Raw genomic sequence first — 22,691 nt, 5'->3', positions numbered from 1 at the left:
ACTATGGTTGCTAGATATTTGAGTGGTAGAAAGGTATGTAAAACTTATTGCCTCTGCATGTAGACAGATTGTGACCTGAACCCAAATCACCATTACACACAGAGTTGTCTGATTTGTACAGTTGCACAGGTTGTGCATGGCACAAAGGTACACAGTGCAGAGCAGAAGGGGAACTGAAGTTCAGCCTCTATTCTGTTCTGGCTCTCAGATGCCAAAGAGCTTTTGTTTACAGGAGCAAGTGCTTGATTCTTCTGAATTATCTGTTTATTTTAAGCCACTCTCTCTCTCTTTCCTTCTGTCTTTCTGTCTTTCTTTCTTTGTCTTTTTAGGGCCACATCCACGACATATGGAAGGTGTCAGGCTAGGGGTCCAATCAGAGCTGCAGCTGCCAGCCTACACCACAGCCACAGCAATGTGGGATCCAAGCCATGTCTGTGACCTACATCAGAGCTTACGGCAATGTTGGGTCCTTAACCCACTGAGTGAGGCCAGGGATCGAACCTGCATCCTCATGGATGCTAGTCAGATTTGTTTCCACTGAGCCACAACAGGAACTCCACTTGCTTGCTTTCTCTTTTTCCTTCCTTCCTTCCCCCCCACTTTTTTTTTTTTGGACACCCTGTGACTTATGGAGTTTCCAGGCCAGGGATTAGATCTGAGCCTCAGTTGCAACCTATGCCACAGCTATAGCAACAGCTGCAGCAACAATGGATCCTTAATCCACTGTGGATGGCTGGGAGTTGAACCTATGTCCCTGTGCTCCAGAGACGCTGCCAATCCCCTTACACAACTGCAGGAATGCCAAGCCGCTATTTCTTAAAATAAAAGACACAACAATGCTGGTGAGTTCTTTTGTGGTGCAGCAGGTTAAGGATCCAGCATTGTCACTGCTATGGCTTGAGTCACGCTGTGGCACAGGTTTGATCCCTGGCCCGGAAACTTCCACATGCCATAGATGTGACAAAAAAAAAAAAAAAAACAGCTATGCAGGAATCTCCTGGATCTACTGACTGTATAGATAGGAGAGTATCCAGGATGGATTTTATTTTTTACACTATTTCAGGGTGCACTGGCACCCTCACCTCACCTCCAAGTAAATTCATTCAACACAAAGGGGATTTTACCCTTAAGGAGTCAGTCAGTGAGGCAGGTTTTCTAAGTCTTCAGAGCTGTTCAGATCATGAAATTTTTTTTTTCAGATAAAATATATGAAAAAACTCTCTCAAAAAACTGGTTATAAGTTTTGCTCACAGATAGCTCTCTTGATGCAATATAGCAAGTGTTGTAGGGCCAATTTAAAGTCTCTATGCCTAATTCAGAAAAGGCAGTTAGAATTAGTCATTCTAACTTGATGGCCAAATTAAATCCACCAGATAAAAGCACCGTAAGTCCACCAGGCTTGACTGTGAGTGCTGTTGTTTTAGCAGCTAAGCACTGAAGAAACACAGTATATCTTGCAGGTATTATTAGACAAAGTTAAACAGGTGTGTACCCCAGCAGCTATTCTGAGTCTTAAGCTTCAAACCAAAGAAACCAAAGTTTATCTCAGCAACAAAAAGTGGTTTACTTATGAACAAAGGCAAAAGAGTGCCAACATAAATGGTGCCAGCACAAATACAAAAATACTCACTTGGTAAGCTCCCTTGTAGGGGCTTGACAAAACCTTATAGCACCTAATGTAACAAACGAATTTTTTTAAGAAAGTGGTGTGTCAAGTGAGGTTCATTATCTGTATAAATTGTTATGGTTGTAAGTAATCCCTTCTCCAGGAGAACTGATTGGATGTCAAAATGTCAAAATTGGAGTTGCCATTGTGGTGTAGTGGAAATGAATCTGACTAGTATCCATGAGGACTTGGGTTCGATGCCTGACCTTGCTCAGTGGGTTAAGGATCTGGTGTTGCCATGAGCTGTGACATAGTTATCAGACAAGGTTCAGATCCCATGTTGCTGTGGCTATGGCTGGCAGCTGTAGCTTCATTTCGACCCCTAACCTGGAAACTTCCATATCCCATGGGTGAGGCCATAAAAAAAAAAAAAGTCAAAAGCTGAAACTTGTAAAGTAATCTATTAAAAAGAAAAAAAAAAGTTGAGCTAAAAAACTTCATGGTCATGTTGGATAATACAGCCTGTTGTCAGTCTTTTTGATGTGGAGAATTTGCCAGTTGAATCTCCCCCCTGTAAACCCTTTCACTGTGTTTCTATGACATTCTGGGGCCAGATCTCTCAGGTGCTAAATCTCTATGCCAGTTTCCAGGAGCCCCTAAAGAAAGGTGCTTATCTCAAAGTACCCATACAATTCCAATTTGCTTGGGACAGAGTACTGGGGCCCTAGGGGAACTTTGAGAGACATGCTTCAGGAGTATGGGCTTTGGAGTCAGATACACCTGGTTTAGGGCCTAGAATCTTGCCTGAGAGGTATGTCTCAGTACCACATTTGTAAAATGGCAGTAGTAGTAATCACGTTGTGTCCTGAGGATTAATGATGAGGATCAAAATCACTTCTTATACTGCCTGGTTCATAATCAGTAGAAAATATCAGTGGTATTAGCTTGGTTCCCATTGGTAACCAAGGGTTTGGATTTTTTTAAGTATTTAAAATGACCTGGAGTCCAGGCTCAGTAATAAACTAACCTGTTGGAGACATGGAAACAACCCAAATGTCTATCAATCCTGAGTGAAGCAAGCCAGAAAGAGAAAGAAAAATACCATATGGTATCACTTATATCTGGAATCTAATATATGGCACAAATGAACTTTCCCACAGCAAAGAAAATCATGGACTTGGGAGAATAGACTTGTGGTTGCCAAGGGGGAGGGGGAGGGAGTGGGATCGATGGGGAGCTTGGGGTTAATAGATGCAGACTATTGCCTTTGGAATGGATTAGCAATGGAATCCTGCTGTGTAGCATGGGGACCCATGTCTAGTCACCTATGATGGAGGATGATAATGTGAGAAAAAAGAATGTATACATGTATGTGTGACTAGATCATCATGCTGTACTGTAGAAAAAAAATAATGTATTGGGGAAATTAAAAAAAAACCAAACTGTCTTGTTGGGATCAACTGAATTCCCAGAAACCTCCAGAATTTTCAAAGAGTTTGGAGCTAAGAATCTTCTGAACCTAGAGATGTTATCAGAAATTCATGTGGAAACAAAGAGGCAGAATATGCTCCATAGGAGGGGTGATCAACTGTCCAGGATTGAGGGGGTTCCCAGGACACAGGATTTTCAGCTAAAGCCAGGACAGTTTCAGGCCAACGGAGCTGAGTGGGTCACCCTCTGTGCCCGCTGCATGACCTCAAGTCTGTGAGTGCGTGTGCCCTGCAGGGTCATATGAGCTTTAGGTCATTGGTTCTCCTCTCTCACAGCCCTGAACCTTCATCCTCAGTAATAACCTTCTGTTGTGGACCCCAATCATGACTCTGACACCAGTCTCCTAATTAAGAACAGGGCAATGAGAGGAGTCAGGAGTCAGGAGAACTAGGTTTGACTATCAACTCCAGCAGTGACTGGTAAGTGCTGGTGATAAGACACTAAATGCTCTGAGCTTCATAATGAGAGGAAATTGTACCCACTTCAGGGCTTATCGTGAAGCGTGTAAGGTACTGTGAGTGGAACTTCTCAGTAAACTGCCAAACACTCAGTAAATGAAAATTACAGTAAGGGATATCTCTAAGGTTAAGAAAGTAAGAATAAGGCTTTTGCATGCACAGGGAAATAGACTTCAGTATATTGCTGAATCATTCTTAATAGCAGAAATGGTTATGAAACTGTAATACTCAACGGCATACAACTCTAGTTGCCAGAATCACAATGAACACAACTGACTTTTTGTCCTGCTTTAGTCAACTAAGCCTTAAGGGTGGAGTTTTATTCTGGCCTTTGTTCCTAAAATTTTCAAATACACCCAGGTCAGGTGGTGAGACAAACAACCAGCTGCAAGCTGAAGCCCATCCTTTAATCCTTCAGTTATGCCACAGCATGTGCAAGGGAGTCATGAGGGTAAGCAGGTTTGAGATGGGGCTTCTGCAGTTCTGCCCTGATAGGTGGAGATTTTGATAATCCTTTCCCAGGCATCCTGTGCCAGCTTTCAGAATTGCTGTGTGATATTACACTTGGCAGTTTCAGAAAATGTTCTTCTGCATGCAAACCCCACCCAAGAAAAAAAATCCAGAGCAGACTTTTCATAATAAAGTGAGGGAGAGTTCCCGTGGTGGCGCAGTGGTTAACGAATCTGACTAGGAACCATGAGGTTGCAGGTTCAGTCTCTGCCCTTGCTCAGTGGGTTAACGATCTGGCATTGCTGTGAGCTGTGGTGTAGGTCGCAGATGCGGCTGGGATCCTGCGTTGCTGTGGCTCTGGCGTAGGCCGGCAGCTACAGCTCCGATTAGACGCCTAGCCTGGGAACCTCCATATGCCACGGGAGCGGCCCAAGAAATGGAAAAAAGACAAAAAATAAATAAATAAATAAATTTTAAAAATAAATAAATAAATAAAGTGAGGGCTTCACATCTGTTCCATATAAACTCTCCATCCCACTCAGCTCACCAATCAAGTGTGCTGGTCGATGAGAGTTTCCATTCAGGGGCTTCAGGAATTGTGGGAAAGGTACAAATCCAAGTTGTTTGGTTCCCCTCTTGAGCTCCCCTTAAAAAAACAAAGAAACAAACAACCAAAAAAAAAAAAACAAAAACACATGGAGAAATCAGTTTTACCATGAATCTGGCTAAGGACCTATTGCAAATAACTCCAAGGCACCAAGGCCTGGAAGTTCTCCTTTATAGACATGAGCCCAAGGTTGTTTCTTGAAGAAAACAGGCCACAAACCATCACAGCAACTGGAAGGGAGCTGCCTAAGGACTGGAAGGTGGGATCATGGCCTTGGAAAGAAGGCAAAGGTGGTTCTGGGTGGTGTTACTTCATGAAGTCAAGTTCATTGATTTGCTCTCTCTTCCTATCTATTTGCAGAGTTCTCCTCAGGGCTTGTCTTGGTAAAATATGGAGTAGGATTCCAAAATATTATCACCAGAAGTAGCCACAGGCCACTTCTCCATTACAGAAGTCCATTCCCTATTTGGAGGGAACTCTTAGAAGTACCTTGCACTATAGACATGGGCAGGTCCCAGGGGGCTTGGGAGTAGGCTCAGCCCCTGCCTCTGCCCCCCTTCCACCACCAAATCCTGTGGCTTTGTTTTGAGCTGTTTTTGTTTTTTGGAACTGACAAATATTGCTTTTATTTATTATTATTATTATTTTTAAAATTATTGGAGTATAGTGGCCTTACAGTGTTGTATTACTTTCAGGTGTACAACAAAGTGAATCGGTTCTACATACTCATACATCCATTCTTTTTTCCCATACAGATTACTACAGAATATTAAGTAGATTTCCCTGTGCTATACAGTAGGTCCTTGTTAGTTCTATTTTATATATAGGAGTGTATTTATGTTAATCCCATCCTCCTAATTTATCCCTTCCCCCTTGTGGTTTCCCCTTTGGCAATCATAAGTTTGATTTCAAAATCTGCGAGTTTGTTTCTGTTTTATATTGGAGGTCTTTGGGAAGAAAAAGAGGTCCTCCCACCCTTTTTTGGTCTTTTTAGGACTGTACTTGTGGCATATGGAAGTTCTCAAGCTAGGGGTCAAATTGGAGCTCTAGCTGCTAGCCTACACACAGTCACAGCAACGCCAGATCCAAGCGTGTCTGTGACCTATACCACAGCTCACAGCTAAGCCGGATCCTTAACCCACTGAGCAACGTCAGGAATTGAACCTGTGTCCTCATGGATACTAGTTGTGATACTATAATCCGGGTTCTCGTTCATGGCAGTCAAAGAATGAACTCCACAAACATGCAGGCAGCAAACAAGCAAAGTCTTCATTAAAGAAAAGCAAATAGCTCCCAGGGCTGCTGGGAGGGGGGAGAAGAACCCCCTTTCTCTATTGTTCTATAGGGGTTTTTATTCCTTAACGATGGGGGAGGGTACCAACGTGGGGTCCAGAAAGATGTGGTTTCCTTCCATTGGCCTTGTTCAATTCCCTATATCAGTCCTTGTCCAGTGGGGTCTTAGGGGTGGAAATATCCTCTAAGTCTCATAGTTTCTTTGCCCTTTTCTTGCTGTTAACTGGGTCACAGGGGATTAGGGATTAATGTCCATCTAGGCATAGGTACATCCCTATAGTAAACAAGGCCTGTGGGGATGTTACCCCTTGGAGCCCTCAAGCCACAAATGTTAATCGATGGCCATATCAAAGAATGCATCGAAGTCCATGCTCCTACACTGATGACCTGAATTAATATTCTGCCTCAGTTGGGTTCATTCCTGATGAGCCACAACGAGAATTCCCAAAAAAGAGGTTCCTTTGGGCTTCAGTAGGAGGAGGAAAGAACTGCTTTGTGTTTTCTAAAGCATAGAAGTAGAAATTTCCTGAAACTCTTAAGCCTATTTTGGTCTCAGTAGGAGGAATTTTCAGTATTAAACAGATTAATGAAGTTTTTGAGCTGCTCATCACTAAAAGGACAGAGCCACTCTGCAAATAGCAAACTCCTTCATTGTTGGAGAGGTTAGACTAACTTTAGTATTATCTGAGATAGAAACATAAGAACTGGTCATTGAAGATGTATTGCAGGAGAAGGGGGTGCAGGAATGGTCACGTCCTGGGTCTTGGGTGAGTTCCTGGGTTGGGCTGCCCGGTGAGGGTCCTTGGCCTTGCACAGGAAAGAGATTAAGAGCGAGCCATAGCAAAGTTAAAGCAGGTTTATTTAGAGATACACACTCTATAGACAGAATGCAGATCGTCTCGGAATGTGAGAACAGCCCCGGAATGCAGGGATGGTTAATTTTATGGTCTGTGTAATTTATATACTAAGGAGTAGGAGGATTATTCTGTTTTGGGGAAGGGGCAGGGATTTCTAGGAATTGGGCCTCTGCCTGCTCTATTTTTTCCTTTTTCTTTTTCTTTTATGGCTGTCCCATGACATGTGGAGTTCCCAGGCTAGGGATCATATCAAAGTTGCAGCTGTAACAACACCAGATCCTTAACCCATTGTGCTGGGCTGGGAATTGACCCTGCATCCTCATGCTCCAGGGACACAGAGACTCCCCTGTGCCATAGCAGGAACTCCCTCTGCCCACTTTTCTGGTCTTTTATATTTAGCCTTGGAACTGTCATGGCACCTGTGGATGTGTCATTTAGCATAGCTAATACAGTGCAATGAGCTTATGTTGAAGCTCAAGGTCTACTGGAAATCAAATCTTCCACCGTCTTGAGCCTAGCTGGTTTTAAACAGTTTTTGTCGTCTTAAATTTTTCTTAGTGGCTGTGTCATTCTATTTATTAATTTATTTATTTTTGTCTTTTGTGATTTTAGGGCTGTACATGTGGCATATGGAGGTTCCCAGGCTAGGGGTAGAATCAGAGCTGTAGCTGCCCACCACACCACAGCCACAGCAACACGGGATCTGAGCTGCATCTGTGACCTACACCACAGCTCATGGCAATGCTGGATCCTTAACCCACTGAGGGAGGCCAGGGATCCAACGTACAACCCCATGGTTACTAGTCAGGTTCATTAACCACTGAGCCACAAGGGGAACTCCTGTGTCATTCTTTTAATAGTTGTGCCCTGCCCCCTTTCTTACTGTCTGAAATGAAGGCGATAGCAAAGGCAGTACACACCTGAGCTGGAGCCCACAGACCTCATTGCGATGTCCTTCACTCCCTCCGGTGCACTGCTGGTTCTGGCTGCTGGAAAAGGGAAGCCAAGCTTAGTTCTACATATCTCAATATATTAGGGGTGTAAGTCCTCAAAAATAATCATACAGCATTAAGCTTAAAATGTGGGAGTGTTTGTGAGGAAAGTAAAAGAGAGGGAGAAGAAGTATAAATGATCTTAAATTGAATAAAAACCACATTAATCAACTTCTCAATTGTTTTCTTCCACCTTATGGGGCTGGTGAAAACTTCATCGCTGGGTGAACTTTTGGGCACAAAGGGAATGCTGCTCTCATGATGAATCAGCTATTCCCATGCCTGCTGCTCCACCCTGACTCTCCTGTGTTTTATTCTATTTCATTTTATAATGATTTTTTTGTCCATTTTGGCTGGTTTACAGTGTTCTGTCAATTTTATACTGTACAGCGAGGTGACCCAGTTACACATACATTTATACATTCTTTTTTCTCACATTATCATGGTCCCTCATAAGTGACTAGATACAGTTCCCAGTGCTATGCAGCAGGATCTCATTGCTTATCCATTCCAAAGGCAATAGTTTGCATGTATCCTGTGTTTTAACTTATCTTTTAAGATTGTTAGAGAGGAGATCTAGGATAAAGTTGAATTCTATCTCCATGGATTCTGTAGTATGATGAGGTTACCTTGGGTCTAGAAACTTCTCAGCTTGGCAAATTCAAGAGTTTGACTTTATTAGTATGCCTAAGTTTGATTAGACTCTGAAAGCTGGGAATTCCATCGTGGCTCAGCACTAATGAATCTGACTAGTATCCATGAGGACTCAGGTTTGATCCCTGGTCTCGCTCAGTGGGTTAAGGATCTGGTGTCGTGAGCTGTGTTGTATGTCACAGACTCAGCTTGGATCCTGTATTGCTGTGGCTGTGGTGTAGGCTGGCAGTTACAACTCTGATTCAACCCCTATCCTGGCAACTTCCATTCATTTGCTGTATGCGTGGCCTTAAAAAGCAAAAAAAAAAAAAAAAAAAGATTCTGAAGGCTGATTCACAGGAATCACATCACACTCATGAAGAATTAATTGATAAACTAAATACAATTTATAGCTTTATAATGTATTTATAATTCCTGGCACTGTAACTTTGACTAGATTCTGCACAAGGAACATGATAGATGTAATATTCAAAATATTTATGAAAGCTAAAACGCATGAGCAAGTAATTAACCAGAATGGCTCCACAATCCATTATAACAGGTGCCAGCTGGTTTGCTATTTCAGGACATATTAGGGACATATTAGGCAAGACATATTGGAAATGGGGGCAATAGTTAATATTTGAGTAACCCCTTTACCATTCAGATACTAATATATGATCAATTTCAGTAGACTTCTTTCATTGAGGAAAGCATTAAAAAGAAAAGGTATCAAAGATTTCAGATCATCTACCCTTGGTCCCACAAGTGGTAAAACAGAGACTGATTTTTACACACAGGTGCATGAGCACCATACTGCAAAGGGAAATTCCTTCCCCCCTCTACCCCCCGCCCCATGGTACATTCATGCAGAAAACAGATTTAGTTCATGTAGTCAGCTACTGTTGATGTGATAAGAGCAAAGGATGTTGAAGAAATTATTTAAATTCTTCAGTTTTCCTTATGAATGCCAAGACTGTCTCTAAAAAATAAGAGCCAGACTTTTATTTTATTTTGGCTTGGCTGGGCTAAAATGTCTAAGTTCTCTGGATCTCCATGGTTATTCCACATAGGATGGAGTTGGTAGGAATGAAGCTGAAATAAAAATGAGGCATTTAACTCTGGAGCACATGAAAAAGACCTGGGAAACTTTAATAAAACATAATACTGGACCAAATGTCACACCTCCCCCCTTCGACTTAAGATAATTTTGGGCATCTTTTTCTTTAATAATGATTTTTATTTTTTCTATTATAGCTGGTTTACAGTATTCTGTCAATTTTCTACTGTACAGCAAAGGTGACCTAGTCACATGTACACGTATACATTTTTTTTCACATTATCATGCTCCCTGATAAGTGACTAGATATAGTTCCCAGTTCTATGCAGAAGGATCTATTCCAAAGGCAATAGTTTTCATCTTTTAACCCCAAATTCCCAGTCCCTCCCACTCCCTTCCCCTCCCCCTTGGCAACCACAAATCTGTTCTCCAAGTCCATGATTTTCTTTTCTGTGGGAAAGTTCATTTGTGCCATATATTAGATTCCAGATATAAGTGATACCATATGGTATTTTTCTTTCTCTTTCTGGCTTACTTCACTTAGTATGAGAGTCTGTAGTTCCATCCATGTGCTGCAAATGGCATTATTTTGTTATTTTTTATGGCTGAGTAGTATTCCATTGTGTGTATACACCACGTCTTCCTAATCCAATCATCTGTCAATGGACATTTATGTTGTTTCCATGTCTTGGCTATTGTGAATTGTGCTGCAATAACATGCGGGTGTGTGTGTCTTTTTCAAGGAAAGTTTTGTCCAGATATACGCCCAAGAGTGGGATTGCTGGATCATATGGTAGTTCTATATTTAGTTTTCTAAGGTATCTCCATACTGTTTTCCATAGTGGTTGTACCAATTTATATTCCCACCAACAGTGTAGCAGGGTTCCCTTTTCTCCACACCCTCTCCAGCATTTGCTACTTGTGGACTTATTAATGATGGCCATTCTGACTGGTGTGAGGTGGTACCTCATAGTAGTTTTTTTTTTTTAATGATTTTTATTTTTTTCCATTATTGCTGCTTTACAGTGTCCTGTCAATTTTCTACTGTACAGCAAGGTGACCCAGTCACACATACATATATATATATTTTTCTCACATCCTCATAGTAGTTTCGATTTGCGTTTCTCTAATGATCAGTGATGTTGAGCATTTTTTCATGTGCTTGTTGGCCATCTGTATATCTTCTTTGGAGAAATGTTTATTCAGATCTTTTGCCCATTTTTCAGTTGGGTTGTTGGCTTTTTTTGCTGTTGAGTTATATAAGTTGTTTATATATTTTAGAGATTAAGCCCTTGTCAGTTGCATCATTTGAAACTATTTTCTCCCATTCGGTAAGTTGTCTTTTTGGTTTTTTTATGGCTTCCTTTACGTGCAAAAGCTTGTCAGTTTGATTAGGTCCCATTGGTTTATTTTTTTGCTTTTATTTCTGTTGCTTTGCGAGACTGACCTAAGAAAACATTTGTAAAGTTCACATCAGAGAATGTTTTGCCTATGTTCTCTTCCAGGAGTTTGATGGTGTCTTGTCTTATGTTTAAGTCTTTAAGCCATTTTGAGTTTATTTTGGTGCATGGTGTGAGGGCGTGTTCCAGTTTCATTGATTTAAAGGATGCTATCCAGTTTTCCTAGCACCACTTGCTGAAAAGACTTTTTCTTATTTTATATTCTTGCCTCCTTTGTCGAAGATTAATTGACCAAAGGTGTCTAGGTTTATTTCTGGGTTCTCTATTCTGTTCCATTGGTCTGTATGACTGTTTTGGTACCAGGACCACACTGTCTTGATGACTGTGGCTTTGTAATATTGCCTGAAGTCTGGGAGAGTCATGGCTCCTGCTTGGCTTTTGTTCCACAGGATTGCTTTGGCAGTTCTGTGTCTTTTGTGATTCCATATAATTTTTTGGATTGTTTGTTGTAGTTCTGTGAAAAATGTCATGGATAATTTGATTTGATAGGGCTTGCATTTAATCTGTATATTGCTTTGGGCAGTATGGCCATTTTTATGATATTAATTTTTCCAACTCAGAAGAATAGAATATCTTTCCAATTTTTTGAATCCTCTTTAACTTCCTTGATTAATGTTTCATAGTTCTCAGCATATAAGTCTTTCACCTCCTTGGTCAGGTTTATTCCCATGTTTTTGAGTTTTTGGGGTGCAATTTTAAAAGGTATTTTTGTATTCCTTTTCTAATATTTCATTGTTAATATCAGAAATATGACTAATTTCTAAGTGTTAATCCTATATCCTGCTACTTTGCTAAATTTGTTGATCAGTTCAAGTAGTTTTTGTGTGGCGTCCTTAGGGTTTTCTATATAGAGTACCAAGTCCTCTGCATACAGTGAGAATTTTACCTCTTCTCTTCCAATGTGGATAACTTTTATTTCTTTTGTTTGTCTGATTGCTGTGGCTAGGACTTCCAGTACTATGTTGAATAACAGTGAGAGTGGTCATCCTTGTCTCGTTCCAGATTTTACTGGGAAGGCTTTCAGCTTTTTCCCATTGAGTATTATATTTGCTGTGGGTTTGTCATAAATGGCTTTGATTATGTTAAGGTGTGTTCCCTCTATACCCACTTTGATGAGAGTTTTTATCATGAATGGATGTTGTACTTTGTCAAATGCTTTTTCTGCATTTATTGAGATGATCATGGGGGTTTTGACTTTTCTTTTGTTAATGTGGTGTATGATGTTGATACATCACATTCTTTTTGTTAATGTGGTGTATGATGTTTGCATATGTTGAACCATCCTTGTGGACCTGGGATGAATCCCACTTGGTCATGGCGTATGATCTTTTTTATATGTTGTTGGATTTGGTTGGCTAAAATTTTGTTGAGAATTTTTGCATCTATACTCATCAAAGATATTGGCCTATAGTTTTCTTTTTTGGTGGTATCTTTGTCTGGTTTTGGTATTAGGGTGATGGTAGCTTCATGGAATGTCTTTGGGAGTGTTCCTTCTTCTTCAACCTTTTGGAAAAGCTTAAGGAGGATGGATATAAGTTCATTCCTCTTTGTATGTTTGGTAGAATTTTCCTGTGAAGCCATCTGGTCCTGGACTTTTATTTGTAGGGAGTGTTTTTATGACATATTCAATTTCATTTCTAGTGATTGGTCTGTTCAGTTGACCTATTTCTTCTCGATTCAATTTTGGCAGTCTGTAAGTCTCTAGAAAGTTGTCCATTTCTTCTAAGTTGTCCAATTTGTTGGTGTACAGTTGTTTATAGTATTCTCTTATGGTTTTTTATATCTCTTGTGATTTCTCCTTTTTCATTTCTTATTTTGTTAATTTGTTTTTTTTCTTTCCTCTTCTTGGTGAGTCTGGCCAGTCAATTTTGTTTACCTTTTCAAAGAACCAGCTCTTGGTTTTATTGATTTTTTTTCTATTGTTTTTTGAATCTCTATTTTATTGATTTCCTCTCTCATCTTTATGATTCCCTTCCTTCTGCTGACTTTAGGTTTTGTTTGTTCCTCTTTTTCTAATTCATTTAGGTGATAGGTTAAGTTGTCGATTTGAGAGTTTTCTTTTTTGAGGAAAGCCTGTATTGCTATGAATTTCGCTCTGAGCACTGCTTTTGAGTGGTTATGTCTTCGTTATCATTTGTCTCAAGGTATTTTTTAATTTCCTTCTTGATTTACTCCTTGACCCACTGGTTTTTTAGTAGCATGTTGTTTGGTCTCCATGTAATTGGTTTTTTCTCATTTCTTTACCAGTGGTTGATTTCTACTTTCATGCCACTGTAGTCAGAGAAGATACTTGAAATAATTTCTATACTCTTAAATTTGTTGAGGTTAGCTTTGTGCCCCAGTATGTGATCAATCCTTGAGACTGTTCCATGTACACTTGAGAAGAATGTATATTCTGATTTTTTTGGATATAATGTCCTGAAAATGTCCATCAAGTCTAACTTTTCTATTGTGTCCTTTGGGACCTCTGTTGCCTTATTTATTTTCTGTCTAGAGGATCTGTCCATTGATGTGAGTGGGGTGTTAAAATCCTCTTACTATGATTGTATTCCCATCAGTTTCTCCTTTTAAGTCTGTTAGTATTTGTTGTAGGTATCTGGGTGCTCCTATATTAGGGGCATATATGTTGATCCTCTTCTTGAATGGATCCTTTAACCATTAAATAGTGTCCTTCTTTGTCTTTCTTTATGGCCTTCATTTTAAAGTCTATTTTGTCTGATAAGAGTATTGAAATTCCTGCTTTCCTGTTTTGTCCATTGGCATGAAATATCTTTTCCCATCCCTTCACTTTCAATCTATGTGTGTCATTTACCCTAAGGTGAGACTCTTACATACAGCAGATTGTAGGTTTTTGCTTTTTTATTCAATCTGCCTCTCTGTGTCATTTGATTGGAGCATTTATCCATTGACATTTAAAGTAATTATTGATAGATATGTATTTATTGCCATTTTAAACCTTGTTTTCCAGTTGGTTCTGCTTCTCCTTTCTTCCTTTCTTTTTTTTGTTGAATGATTTCCATTTATTTTATGCTTGAGTACTTTTCAGGAGGCATCTTCCCAGGTGATTCTAATGGGAAGCCTGTCTAGCAGTGCCAAGCCCCTAAGTGTGGTCCACACTCCTAGGCCAATCCTCCACCTATTACTGGTCCATGATGAGATAAGTACCAGATTGTTTAGAAATTTGTATAGTAATTTGCCAGATTTAAGTATATGTCTATTGAATCTAATAATTAAAAAAATACAGGCTAGTGTTGTGTATGTCTTGTTCTCATTTCATTTTTTTCTAGTAATTCTTTTATGTTTTACAAAAGGATCAGATCATGATGGATTAGGGGAGGAAAGGTAGGAGAACACAGCTCAAAATCATGTATTTGGATTACCTAGCGTCATCATGAAGACCACACTTTGAGGGAAATGCTGCCTGTATCTGCTGACCTTCCACGGCTGACACTGGATCCTTTACCATTTTTGGTTTCATTATCAGAGCCAAGTATTACATCTTCAGGGGCTGACTTATCTTTGCCAGTTTTTCTCAGAAGACCCATTTATGACATTCTTCCACTTCTTCTATAGTATGCCTGGAAAAAAATGGAAATGTATAAGTATAAAACATGTCACCTCTGGAGTTCCTGTCGTGGCTCAGTGGTTAACGAATCTGACTAGGAACCATGAGGTTGCGGGTTTGGTCCCTGGCTTTGCTCAGTGGGTTAAGGATCCAGTGTTGCCATGAGCTGTGGTGTAGGTTGCAGACGCGGATCCGATCCTGAGTTTCCGTGGCTCTGGCGTAGGCCAGCAGCTACAGCTCCAATTCGACCCCTAGCCTGGGAACCTCCATATGCCATGGGAGTGGCCCAAGAAATGGCAAAAAGCCAAAAAAAAAAAAAGTCACCTCTAAGGATAAAAGCATAAGGCGGGGGGCTGAATTGCTCTTGGACATGAGCAGTGGGTACTTCTTAGGTTACATTGGAGGCTCTCAGCCAATTGCACTTCTGGAGAGATGAGTCCTGGGTGTTGTTGAAGACGGAATCATGGGCCTGCTTTTCTTTTCTAGTCCAAGGAATGAAGGCATGTGACAGGATGAAGTTGTTTTGGAGTACTTACTGAGGACAAGACCCAGGATTGCATAATGTGGGAGAGCTAGTGGCTAAATGAGGTCTGAGCTATTATCCTGTGGGTTGAGAACAAGTCTGAAATTTGGCCTGGATTATTTCAAAAACAAAAAAACTTCTAACTTAAAAATAAATAGGTTGAATTATTCCTACAATATAGTGAATTTTATTTTCCTAAATCAAAATCAACACAGAGTCTCATAAAGGGTTTGGCTTTGATTTGGCCATGTCACTTCTTTTCAAACTTGAGCCCTCACCTTGGAAATGTAACTTGGACATGCAAATGTAGGAATTTTCTGAAATGCTACAATGCTTTAAGTAAAGAGAGAAACAGAATATTTTATATCAGACTATGCTTGAAAATCAGAGCTCTGGCAACATTTCTGCCAACACAAAAGTAGGAGAGATCCCTCCTGCCATCTGAAAGTCATGGGCTTCAGTTTGCTACAGATTAGCTTGGTCATCTTGTGCTCTGTTTCTCTCTCTTTATAACTGTTCTTTCAGTAATTAATGTTTATTATCATTAAATCATTATCTCATTTGATGTTCATAAAAGCCTATGAAGTGAATGATATTAAATCCATTTTTTTCCTTTTCCATTAGTTTACTATAATATATTGAATATAGTTCAACAGTAGGACTTTGTTGTTTATCTTTTTTACATATAAATTTTGTATCTGATAATCCCAAACTCCTAATTTATTCCCCCCCATCTTTCCCTTTTGGTAACCATAAGTGTTTTCTATGTCTGTGTGTCTGTTTCTGTTTTGTAAATAAGTTCATTTGTATTTTTTTTTAGATTCCTCATATTAGTGACATCATATGATATTTATCTTTCTACACTAACTTAATTCACTTACTTTGATAATCTCTAGGTCCATCTATGTTGCTGCAAATGGTATTATTTCTTTTTTATGGCTGAGTAGTATTTAATTATATATATGCACCGTATCTTCTTTATCCATTGCTCTATCCACGGACAGTTAGGTTGCTTCCGTGTCTTGGCTATTACAAACAGTGCTGCTATGAACATGGTGGTGGATGTATCTTTTCAAATTATAGTTTTCTCTGAATATATGTGCAAAAGTGGGATTGCTGGATCATATGGTAACTCTACTTTTAGCTTTTTGAGGAATCTCCATTCTGTCCTCCATAGTGGCTACCCCAATTTACATTTCCACCAACAGTGTAGAATGAGTCCCTGTTCTCTTCACCCTCTCCAAAATTTGATATTTTTAGACATTTTGATGAGGGCCATTCTGACTGGCATGAGGTGGTACCTCACTGAGGTTTTGATTTGCATTTCTCTAATAATTAGCAAGGTGTTAATTCCAATAATAAATTCCTAATAATCTGACTGGCATGAGGTGGTACCTCACTGAGGTTTTGATTTGCATTTCTCTAATAATTAGCAAGGTGGTAATTCCAATAATAGATTCCTAATAATTAGCAAGGTCATTTCATGTGCCTGTTGGTTCTGTATGTATTTTGAGAAATGTCTAAGTCTTCTGCCTATTTTTGGATTGGTTTTTTTGGTGTTGTTATTGAATTATATGAGCTATTTGTATATTTTGGAAATTAAGCCCTTGTTGATTGCATTGTTTGCAAATATTTGTTCACAGGTTGTATTTTTGTTTTATTTGTGGTTTCCTTTGCTGTGAAAAAGCTTACAAGTTTGAGTAGGTCCCATTTGTTTATTTTTGTTTTTATTTCTATTGCTTTAGGAGGGTAACCTAAGAAAACATTGGCACAATTTATGTCATAGAATATTTTCCTATGATGTCTTGTAGGTGTTTTATGGTGTCTTATATATGTCTTTAAGTCATTTTGAGTTTATTTTTGTGTATAGTCTGAGGGTGTGTTCCAATTTCATTGGTTAAATGCATCTGTCCAGCTTTTCCGACACCACTAACTGGTGGTAGGGAAAAGAAAGAAGAGACTGTCTTTTCTCTATGGTATATTCTTGCCCCCTTTGTCAAAGATCAAATGACCATAGATGTATAGGTTTAGACCAATTTTAGAGATGGGGGATTAAGATACAATTTAAATGAGCCTCAAAGGTAATCTCAAAGGGGAAATGATGTGCTACTTGAGTGACCAATGAAAAGTATGTGTAGTTTGTGGAAGTGTCTATAAAACAGCTGAAAAAAGGGAAGGATGATGAAAAGGAGGGGAAAGAAAGGGAAAGGAAACAAGCTGGAAGGAGACGAGTTGAATGAGTCCTAATCCTAACCCAAGGAGCAGAGATTAGCACAAAGCCCTTATTGACTTGCTTACCCACACACAGAAACAACCTCAAAGAGAAGGGCGGGCTCTTCAACAATACGAACTGCCAGGCAGAGCCAGGCTAACACGATTTAACAAACTCTTGGGTAAACATACCCAGGTCATAGTCCATGGTTCTTCTGCCTCTTTTTCTGATCAGCTGTATCCTCAGAGTCAAACTCACTTTCTCCCCTTGTTGTCATCACCTGGGCTCTGTGGAGCCCAAACTAATCAGTAAAATGCTGTAAGAAAAATTTAGATTGAAGGCAAAACAGACTAGAGTTTGCATTTCAGGTTTGCTGGCTATGAAACTATAGGCAGATGACTTAATTTCTTGTACCCACTTTTTTCTCATCTGCTAAGTGGAGGAGATAGTGTCTTTCTTGTAGGGAGACTACACTGAACAGAGCTTAAGAGCTCAATCTCTGGACTCTGACGTCCATTTGAGAATGTCTTTAACGTTGATAAGTTACCTAATTTTTGCAAGACTTAATTTCTTCATCTATAAGATAACACTAATAGCACTTATTTCACAAAATGGTTATGAGAATTTAATGAGATTCTGTATATGAAATTTTAAAAATGTTATTGAAGTATAGTTGTTTTTATAAGATTGATAATTTCTGCTGCACAACAAAGTGATTCAGTCATACATATACACATATCCATTCTCTCTCAAACTCTTTTTCCAACATAGATTACCACAGAATATTGGGTAGAGTTCTCTGTGCTATATAGCAGGTGCCCATTGGCCAATCATTCCATATATCTCAGTGTGTATTTGCCAATCCCAAAACCCCCAGTCCATCCCTCCCACGCCCTCCCCTAATCTCTCTCCTTCGGTGACCATAAGTTTCTCAAGGTCTGTGAATCTGTTTCTGTTCTGCAAATAAGTTTATTTGTATTTTTTTTTAGATTCCACATATGAGTGATATCATATGATGTTTGTCTTTTACTAGTTAGTCTAACTTCACTTAGAATGATGATCTCTAGTTCCATCCATGTTGCTGCAAATGGCATTATTTCATTTCTTTTCATGGATGAGTAATACCCCATTGAATATATGTACCACAACTTCTTTGTCCATTCCTCTGTTGATGGACATTTAGGTTGCTTCAATGTCTTGGCTATTGTAAATAGTGCTGCAATGAATATTGGGATACATGCATCTTTACAAATTATGGTTTTCTTCATATAGATGTGCAGGAGTGGGATTGCTGGATCATATGGTATTTCTATTTTTAGTTTTTTTTTAGGAATCTCCATGCTATTTTCCATAGTGGTTGCACCAATTTACATTCCCACCAACAGTGTAAGAAGGTTCCCTTTTCTTTACACCCTCTCCAGCATTTATTGTTTGTAGACTTTTTGATGAAGGCCATTCTGACTGGTGTAAGGTGGTAACTCATTGTAGTTTTGATTTGCATTTCTCTTATAATTAGTGATGTTGAGCATCTTTTCATGTGCCTGTTAATAGTACATAGGTCTTGCTTTGGAGAAATGTCTGTTTAAATCTTCTTTCCATTTTTTGATTGGGTTTTTTTATATTGAACTGAAGGAGATGTTTGTATATTTTGGAGATTAAACCCTTGTCAGTTACTTCATTTGCCAATGTATTCTCCCTTGTGTGGGTTGTCTTTTCATTCTGTTTGTGGTTTCCTTTGCTGTGCAAAAACTTTTAAATTTATTTAGGTCCCCTTTATTTCTTTTTGTTTTTATTGTCATTACTCTGGGAGGCAGATCTGAGCAGACATTGCTATGGTTTATGTCACAGAGTGTTTGGCGTATTTTTTTCTCTAAAAGTTTTACAGTATCCTGTCTTTCATTTAGGTCTTTAATCCATTTTGAGTTTATTTTTGTGTATGGTGTTAGAGAGTGTTCTAACTTCATTCTTTTGCATGTAGCTGTCCAATTTTCCCAGCACCACTTACTAAAGAGACTGTCTTTTCTCCATTTTATATTCTTGTCTCCTTTGTCATAGATTAATTGACCATAGGTGCTTGGGTGTATTTCTGGGCTTTCTATCCTGTTCCATTGATCTATATTTCTGTTTTTGTGCCAGTACTATATTGTGTTTATGACTGTAGTTTGTAGTATAGTCTGAAGTCAGGGAGCCTGATTCCTCCAGCTCCATTTTTCTTTCTCAGGACTGCTTGAGCTATTTGGGGTCTTTTGTTGTTTCCATACAAATTTTTTAAATATAATTTTTGTGTTTCCATTCCAAATTTTTTAAATATAATTCTGTGAAAAATGTCATTGGTAATTTGATAGGGATTGTGTTGAATCTGTAGATTGCCTGGGTAGTATGCTCATTTTGACAATACTGGTTCTTCCAAATCAAGAGCATGGTATATCTTTCCATTTGTTTGTGTCATCCTTGATTTCTTTCATCAGCATCTTATAGTTTTCAGAATACAGGTCCTTTATCTGTTTAGGTAGGTTTATTTCTAGGTATTTTATTCTTTTTGATATAATGGTAAATGGGATTGTTTCCCTAATTTCTCTTTCTGGTATTTCATTGTTAATGTATAGAAAGGCAGTTGATTTCTATGTATTGATTTTGTATTCTTCAGCTTTATCAAATTCATTGATGAGCTCTAACAGTTTTTTGGTAGCATCTTTAGGATTTTGTAGGTATAGTGTCATGTCATCTGCAAACAGTGATAGTTTTACTTCTTTCTTTCCAATTTGGATTCCATTTATTTCTTTTTCTTCTCTTATTGCTAGCTAGGACTTCCAAAACTATGTTGAGTAGAAGTGGCAAGAGTGGACATTCTTGTCTTATTCTTGATCTTAACGGGAATTCTTTCAGCTCTTCGCCATTGAGAATGACTTTAGCTGTGGGTTTGTCATATACAGCCTTTATTATGTTGACATAGGTTCTCTCTATACCCACTTTCTGAAGGGTTTTTATCAGAAGTGGGTTTTGGATTTTGTCAAAGGCTTTTTCTGCCATCTATTGAGAGGACCACACAGTTTTATTCTTCAATGTGTTAATGTGGTGTATTACACTGATTGATATTGAAAAATCCTTGCATCCCTGGGATAAATCCCACTTGATTATGGTATATGATCCTTTTAATATATTGCTGGATTCCTTTTGCTAGTATTTTGTTGAAGATTTTTACATCTATGTTCATCAGTGAAATTGGCCTGTAGTTTTCTTTTTTTATGGTATCTTTATCTGGTTTTCATATCAGGGTGATGGTGGTCTAATGGAATAACTTTGGGAGACTTCCTTCCTCTGCAATTTTTTTGAGGTTTCAGCAGGGTAGGTATTAATTCACCAGTGAATTCTATCAAATATTATTATATTTCAACCCTTATTATATTATATATAATATATATTATATTTCAACCCTTTTTTTGTTGAAAGTTTTAAAATCACACTTTCAATTTCCGTACTTGTGATTGGTCCATTCGTCTTTTCTATTTCTTCCTGGTTTAGTCTTAGAAGATTGTACCTTTTAAGAATTTGTCCATTTCCTCTAGGTTGTCCATTTTATTGGCATATAGTTGCTTGCAGTAGCCATCTCTTACAATTCTTTGTATTTCTGTGATGTCCATTGTAACTTCTCCTTTTTCAATTCTAACTTTATTGGTTTGAGTCCTCTATCTTTTTCTTGATGAGTCTGGTTAAGGGTTTATCCATTTTGTTGATTTTTTTCTAAAGAAGCAGCTTTAAAGTTTCATTGATCTATTCTATGGTTTTCTTCATTTCTATTTCATCTACCACTGCTCTGATCTTTATGATTTCTTTCCTTCTACCCACTTTGGGTTTTGTTTGTTCTTCTTTACCAGTTTTTTTAGGTGTGAGATTAGGTTGTTTATTTGAGATTTTTCCTGTTTCCTGAGGTAGGCTTGTACTGCTATAAATTTCCCTCTTTGAACTGCTTTTGCTGCATGCCATAAATTTTGGATTATTGTGTCTTTATTGTCATTTCTCTATAGGTATTTTTTCACTTCCTCTTGATTTCCTCAGTAATCCATTGGTTGTTTAGTAGTATGTTGTTTAATCTCCATGGGTTTTTTTTTCATTTTTTTTTCTTGTCATTGATTTCTAGTCTTCGAGCATTGTAGTTGGAAAAGATCCTTAATATGATTTCAATTTTCTTAAATTTACTAAGGCTTGATTTGTGGCCCAGAATGTGATCTATCTTAGAAAATATTCCAGGTGTGCTTGAGAAGAATATGTACTCTACTGCTGTGGGTGGAAAATTCTATAAATATCTATTAAGTCTAATGCATCATTTAAGGCCTGTGTTTCCTTGTGAATTTTCTGTCTTGATGATCTGTCCACTGCTGTTAATGGGGTGTTAAAGTCTCCCACTATTATTGTGTTATGGTCAATTTTTCCTTTAAAGGCTGTTAGCAGTTGCCTTATACATTGAAGTGCTCCTTTGTTGGGTGCGTATGTATTTACAATTGTTGTATCTTCTTGGATTAACCTTTTGATCATTATGCAGTGTTCTTCTTTGTTTCTTATAATATTCTTTCTTGAAGTCTATTTTGTCTGATATGAGTATTGACATACTCATATTAACTATTCCAGCTTTCTTTTATTTACATTTGCATGGAATATCTTCCTCCATCCTCTCATTTTGTTTGTATATGTCCTTAGAACTGAAGTGGATCTTTTGTAGACAAAGATATATGGGTCTTGTTTTTGTCTCCTTTTGGCCATGTCTTTTGGTTGGAGCATAGTCCATTTACATTTAAGGTTATTATCAAATGTAAGTTCTTATTGCCATTTTGTTAATTGTTTTGGATTTTTTTTTGTTGGTCTTTTTTCTTCCCTTGCGGTTTGATGACTATCTTTAGTGTTGTGCTTGGATTGATTTTTCTTGTTCATTTGTGTATCTATTGTAGGTTTTTTGTTTATGGTTACCATGAGGTTTTCATATAGGAGTTTATATATACAAAATTGTTTTAAGTTGCTGATCTCTTACTTGCAAATGCATCTTAATATTGTGCATCTCTAATATCCTCCTCTTCTTATGATTGCTGGTTTTGGTATCATATTTTGGTGTGGATGATTTCCTAGCTTTGCTATATGTTTGTCTTTATCAGTGAGCCTTCTCATGTATAATTTTCTTGTTTCTGGTTGTGGCTTTTTCTTTTCCACCTAGAGAAGTTCCTTTAGTATTTGTTGCAAAGATGGTTTAGTGGTGCTGAGATTAGAGGCAGCTGTGTTCCTAGAGGGTCTTTAGGCAGCCTGTTTTCTGATGGGTGGGGATGTGTTCCCACCCAGATTATTGTTTGTCCTGGGGATTCTCAGTCCTGATGGGTGGTGCCATATTTTTCCAAAATGGCCATCTTCAGGGGAGCTCACACTGATGAATATTCCCAGGACCTCTGCCTCCAATGTCCTGCCTACACAGGTGAGACACAGCTAATCCCTGCTTTCCCA

The 22,691-nt window shown here is 38.5% G+C and overlaps 1 protein-coding gene across 10 annotated transcripts in view; it reads left to right on the top strand.

Annotated features, from left to right (window-relative positions):
* The window catches only part of C8H4orf17 (chromosome 8 C4orf17 homolog), a 350,193-nt gene that overhangs the window by 246,426 nt on the left and 81,076 nt on the right, over positions 1 to 22,691 (top strand). The window lies entirely within an intron of this gene.

The sequence above is a fragment of the Sus scrofa genome, chromosome 8 (genome assembly GCF_054392235.1).
Source record: "Sus scrofa isolate SSC_HxYL_T2T_F1_AM1 chromosome 8, Sscrofa_HxYL_maternal_Yorkshire_Landrace_v2.0, whole genome shotgun sequence".
Classification (NCBI taxonomy): Eukaryota; Metazoa; Chordata; class Mammalia; order Artiodactyla; family Suidae; genus Sus; species Sus scrofa.
The sequence above is the reverse complement of the archived record's forward strand: the minus strand, read 5'-3'. Positions and strand labels throughout refer to the sequence as shown.